Source organism: Pseudophryne corroboree, chromosome 5 (genome assembly GCF_028390025.1).
Source record: "Pseudophryne corroboree isolate aPseCor3 chromosome 5, aPseCor3.hap2, whole genome shotgun sequence".
NCBI classification, from domain to species: domain Eukaryota; kingdom Metazoa; phylum Chordata; class Amphibia; order Anura; family Myobatrachidae; genus Pseudophryne; species Pseudophryne corroboree.
This window is the reverse complement of record NC_086448.1, coordinates 623,382,214-623,388,412: the sequence shown is the minus strand read 5'-3', so window position 1 is coordinate 623,388,412 and position 6,199 is coordinate 623,382,214. Positions and strand designations below refer to the sequence as shown.

The 6,199-nt window shown below is 40.0% G+C and overlaps 1 non-coding gene across 1 annotated transcript; it reads left to right on the top strand.

Moving 5' to 3' along the window:
- The first annotated feature begins 308 nt into the window (after window positions 1-308).
- LOC134930061 (5S ribosomal RNA) lies at window positions 309-427 on the top strand. Its single transcript, XR_010178663.1, has one exon. It is a non-coding gene; the product is annotated as a 5S ribosomal RNA (ribosomal RNA).
- The last annotated feature ends 5,772 nt before the right edge of the window (window positions 428-6,199 follow it).

Sequence of the window (6,199 nt, the reverse complement as noted above, 5' to 3'; positions counted from 1 at the left end):
AGTGCTGCTTCCATACATTTCCCGGGCTGGTTTTCCATCCCAGTCCACCCCTGGTACTGTCTCTGCCCTTATATACAATATGTACTGTAGTTTAGATACAGATACTTACAACTGTAAGTGTAGCTCACTTCAACATAAATACACAGGAGGAGACTGTATTGTAGATTGCTTGCATCTGTCAAACCTTCACAGACACACAGATGAAAAATGCCTTCTTTAACATCTTATTTCTACCCTCTCCAACTACCTACAACTCTCTTTAATGGCCACTATTGCAGTACAGTTGCAGCCCACAACCCCCCTCCATGTACTACAGCCACACCACACTGGATATGCCCAATCTCATCTGATCTTGGAAGCTAAGCAGTGTTGGGCCTGGTTAGTACTTGGATGGGAGACCACCTGGGAATACAAGGTGCTGTAGGTATTGGTTAGATAATAGGGAGCAGCGCATTGTGGTCAATGGATCATTTTCAAATTGGACTAAAGTACTAAGTGGTGTGCCACAAGGGTCTGTACTTGAACCACTTTTGATCAACATTTTCATAAACGACCTAACAGTAGGCCTAGAGAGCATGGTGTCAATTTTCGCAGATGATATCAAATTGCATAAGGTTTTAAATATGGAGAGGGATGCTGAGTTAACTAAACTAAACTTGAAGCATGGTCAGCAAAATGGAGAATGAGATTCAACACAGACAAGTGTAAGGTAATGCACTGAGGGTGCCAGACCAAAAATGACACCTACATACTAAATGGGGTAATATTAGGGGATTCTGTACTGGAAAAAGACTTAGGGGTTCACATAGATAACAAATTAAGCAACAGTACCCAAAGTAGGAGGGCAGCAAAGAAGGCTAATAAGATATTAGCATGCATAAAACAGGGAATTGATGCAAGGGACAAGAGTATTATACTCCCATTATATAAATCACTAGTGAGGCCACATCTTGAATACTGTGTGAAATTTTGGGCACCATATTACAAAAAGGATATCCTGGAGCTAGAAAAGGTTCAGAGGCAGGCAACCAAACTAATCAAGGGCATGGAGACACTGGAATACGAGGAAAGGCTTGGAAAAGAGGAGACTAAGAGGGGACATGATCAACATCTACAAATATATAAGGGGTCAATACACAGAGCTTGGGAGGGACCTGTTTTCTATAAGATCTGCACAGATACCACGTGGTCACTCGCATAGGTTAGAGGAGAGGAGTTTCCGCACATTGAGGCGAAAAGGTTTTTTCACAGTAAGGACAATACGTGTTTGGAATTCCCTGCTTGAGAGAGTAGAAACTGCAGTCTGCACCTTTAAGAATGGATTAGATAAATTCCTATTGGATAAAGATATTCAGGATTATGGTGCATAGGCACGCATTTTAGTTAATTTAACTAGTCCTAACATAAAAATAACTAGTCCTATAATAAGACTGCATAGGAGACCACAAATAGGTTGAACTCGATGGACAATTGTTTTTTTTCAACCTTAGTTACTATGTTACTATGTTACTCTCCTGTGTAATATGTAACCTGAAATGACGAGGGAGGGGCTTATATGTAATCTAAAACATGTAAGATTCTAGAATTCCAGATAAAATTATGTTTTGCTTCGTTTTGAGAACCCAATTTGGTTGAAGGACTTAAGCCGGGACTTGGTTCTACTCCGAAATGCCAATTTCAGTTCTGTTGGATTTCTCAGAAACTGAACCACTCATCTCTAATTAGTTGCAATAAAATGCCCTTTTTTTAAATTTTTTAATTGAATTTAAAAAGTTAATTGTAATAATCACAAATATTTTTAGCTTAAAAGGTAAGCAACAATGGGCCTAATTCAGATGCTGTTTGAGGTGGTATCAGTGTACAATGTAGTAGTGAGCAAATTAGTGCTACAGTATATTAGCAATAAGTTATCAAACCAACTTGCATGAACTTTCAATAGAAAACAATACAAAACAGAAATAAGAATAGTGTGTGGAATATCATTGCGTTAAAGTAGTAGCAGTTAAAAAGTAAAAAAAAAAGCCCTAAACGTGTAAAATAGCAAGAGTAGATGTGAATGCCCCTACACAAGTGTATCATGCCCCCATCACATGCCTATTCTCAGTGCCCAAACTGTACCTGCCTCATGGGGGACCTGGACCACTGATGACTGGCCCTCTGTGCCCATGTAAAGCCCTGATCAATCAGTCTTTTGTTGAGCAGTATCCCAAAATCTCCACAACAAAAAAAACGGTGTTCTGTACATGTCGGATGCAGTGCAGGTTGGTTACAGTGCAGATCGGATACAGTGGGGTTCGAATACAGTGCAGGTTACAGTGTGGGTTAGATACCATGTGGTTCAGATACAGTGCAGTTTACTGTAAAGGTTGGATACAGTGTGGGTTGGATACAGTGCAGGTTTGATACAGTGCAGGTCTGATACATTACAGGTTACAGGCAGTACAGGACAGATACAGTGTGTGTGAGATACAGTGCGTCTTTGATACAGTGCAGGTTGGATACAGTGCAGGTCAGATACGGTGTGCACAGAAGACATATATCTGTTAAATATATACACATATTGTTTTATGATGTGCACAAATTGTACTATTTTCCCAAGTATAAATTATTATATCTGTACAACAGTCTACCCTTTTATTATTCTTCCATCAAACATTCAAGATCTGAATTGCTAGAATTTACAATATCCATTCTATAAAGAGAATGAGCTCATGATGATAGAGTTATATAAATTATTTTGTGAAAAACGCATTTTATTAAATGAAAATCCATTTCACAAAAAAAAAAAACCCATTACAATCCACTCAAAAGCAAAAAACACACAGGAAATGTTTTTATTAAGGAACTATTGCAAATAAAATACATATTGATATATATATATATATATATATATATATATACATACATCCACCAATGAACGGCACTCAGAGACAGCACATATGAAGAAAGTTATATTCCATGAAGTCAACGTTCATTGGTGGATGTTTATGGATGATTGGTCCTGGCACCTGAGCATCAGTGATTTCGTTGTTGGAGTGCCGGCTGCTGCTGGATTTATATATATATATATATATATATATATATGAAGGGTATGGTTCTCTGGTTAGGATTACTGCTCCTGTCCGTACTGCAAAAAGAACCAGGCGGCACTCCGGGATTTTTAAAAAAGTCAAACGTGTAATGGTCACAACAAGTACATCAAACAGGCATGGTAGTTAAAAAATAAAAATGTTTGTTTAGTTTGGTGTGTTTCACTTGCAGCATAGCACCTTGAAGAAAACGCCGGTAGGGCGTTGAAACGTCGGTGTAACTACTATGCCTGTTTTATGTACTTGTTGTAACCATTACACGTTTGGCTTTTTTCAAAATCCCGGAGTGCCGCCTGGTTCTTTTTGCAGTACGGACAGGAGCAGTAATCCTAACCAGAGAACCATACCCTTCATATCTTTACTAAGGAGGGCACCCGGGTGGCTGAATGTATGGACAGTGAGTGCCGTTCATTTTTAACCAATATATATATATATATATATATATATATATATACAGTTGTGCTCATAAGTTTACATACTCTAGCAGAATTTGTGATTTTCACGCCATTTGTCAGAGAATATGAATGATAACTCACAAACTTTTTTTTCACTCATGGTTAGTGGATGGGTGAAGCCATTTATTGTCAAACAACTGTGTTTACTCTTTTAAAATCGTAATGACAACAGAAACTACCCAAATGACCCTGATCAAAAGTTTACATACCCCAGTTCTTAATACCGTTTATTGCCCCCTTTAACATCAATGACAGCTTGAAGACTTTTGTGGTAGTTGTGGATGAGACTCTTTATTTTCTCAGATGGTAAGGCTGCCCATTCTTCTTGGCAAAAAGCCTCCAGTTCCTGTAAATTCTTGGGCTGTCTTGCATGAACTGCACGTTTGAGATCTCCCCAGAGTGGCTCAATGATATTGAGGTCAGGAGACTGAGATGGCCACTCCAGAACCTTCACTTTATTCTGCTGTAGCCAATGACAGGTCGACTTGGCCTTGTGTTTTGGATCATTGTCATGTTGGAACATCCAAGTATGTCCCATGCAGGAAATAATGAGAGCATGGATTTGAGTTTCTGCAGTGTCTTGTGTAAGGTATGGTCATATTTTGTATGTTTCTTAGATGTGTGTATCAAGATTTTGAGAAAGATTGAATGTGGGGAACAAAGGACAGTTTAAATTTGAGAATAACACCTAGGCAGTGATAGATGTAGCAAAGAGGACGTGGATTTATAGAGGTGGAAACTGAAATAGCTATTAGATAGGTAGGATGAGAACAAAGGAAGGGCTGTGTCATGAATACCTAGGGATTGTAGCGTTTGTATGAAAAGAGAGTGGCCAACTGTGTAAAAAGTAGCAGAGAGAAGAATAAGAAGTAAGTAATGGCCTTTGCACTTAGCAGTGACCAGATCATTCACTACTTTAGTCAGTGCTGTCTCAGTGGAGTGTTGGGAATGAAAGCCTAAATGAAGCAGGACCGATAAGTTGTGCAAGTTAAGAAAGTGTGAGACCAGAGACTTCAGGTAGGGAATTAAGCAGGTCACTGACTGAGGAAGAGCTTTGCTTTTAATCTTGGATCTAATCAATCTTGTCTTTGAAGTAGAAAACAAGATCTAGCGCACTGATAGTAGCTGGCGAGTTGAGTGAGGAAGGGTTGTGAAGTGATTTAAATGTTTTTAAAATGTCACTTGGGGTTAGAAGCCAGGGCAGAGATGAGAGTTTGGAAATATGTTTGTTTGGCAGTGTCCAGGGCATTGCCATTGGAGTGGTAGATAGTCTTATATGCGAAAGTTGTTTGTTGTATGAGACTTACGCTACTGACATCAAATTTATGTGAGAGTTTTTGTAGGTGTCTTGTTAATTTAAAGTGCCATGGTTGACATATAGGCCTACGTGGAGTGTGATGGGTAGCTGGAACCACTTCACCAAGGGCTATTTCTAGAGTCTGGTTCAGGTGTGATACAGCCATTTCAAAAGAAGTGAATGCAGAAATGGATGAGAGCAGTTGTTGCAGAAAGTTCTTTAAAATTGTGTTAATATTTCTGTGGGTTGGAGGATTGGAGGACTTCAGTGACATTGAGTTTGAAGTAATGGAGGAGAGCACGCAGGTCGTAAGGTTGTGATCTGAGAATGGAAAGGAGTGTTAATGAATTCATAAACTGAGCATAATCTAATAAATACAAATCAAAGCAGTGGCCCTCCTAATGAGTAGTGCAGTCAGTCAGAGAGAGTAGTTTGGAGGCATGAGCAGCAGGTTTTGGACTATCAATAGCATGATTGAAATGGCCCACGATGAAGATAGGAAGTGAGGGAGCCAGGCAGCAAAATCTTCCAGAAATTGTTTAGGTTTTACATGTGGGCGTAGATAGCTGCAAGAGATGGAGAAAAAAGTGTAATTCCTGATAGAATGTACAGTACTTCCAATGATGTGAATGTGAGTGATGGAACCTGTGGTAGAACTGTGAATGTGAAAGATTAGGATAGTAATAATCCAACCCCACCTCCATTACAGTTACCAGGCCTGGAGGAGTGTGAGCATACACATACCAACCAACTGTCCCGATTCCAGCAGGAGAGTCCCACTATTTGGACACTGCCCTGCTGTCCACCCGCAGGCTGTACTGTTCCATGGGTGGGGTAGCAGTTGGGAGAGCAAGTGTGATCACCGATGCTCTGCTCTGCAAAGCAGCTGGTGATCACTAAATAGATGCTGTGTACATGCGCCAAGCATCTAACAGTGCAGGGAGGCAAGCAGGGTGCTGCCCAGCTGCTCAGGGAGCGCTGGGTACTCCCCCCAAAAAATGATGATTACTGGGACGGACAGCGAGGCCCTGCCCCGACCACATGAAAACCCACCCCCTCCACATGAAGGCATGTCGCCTTTTCAATTGCGGGCATTCCCCGCACTCCCATTTTCTAAAGTTGGGAGATATACATCCAGACAAATATATGCATTTAGTTATCTGCAAGCAATGTAGGTGCAATTACAGCTAATTTATGGTCAGCTCTGTATAAGCTGTAAAATGTCCAAATATCTGTTTCATGATTTGGTAAGAGCAGAAGAAATAAGATTCTGATTGTACTTTTTTAAGGGAAAGAATTTCTTACACCCATTAGATATTTTAGTAATCAAATTATGGAACTCTACAGCTGGCAAATTT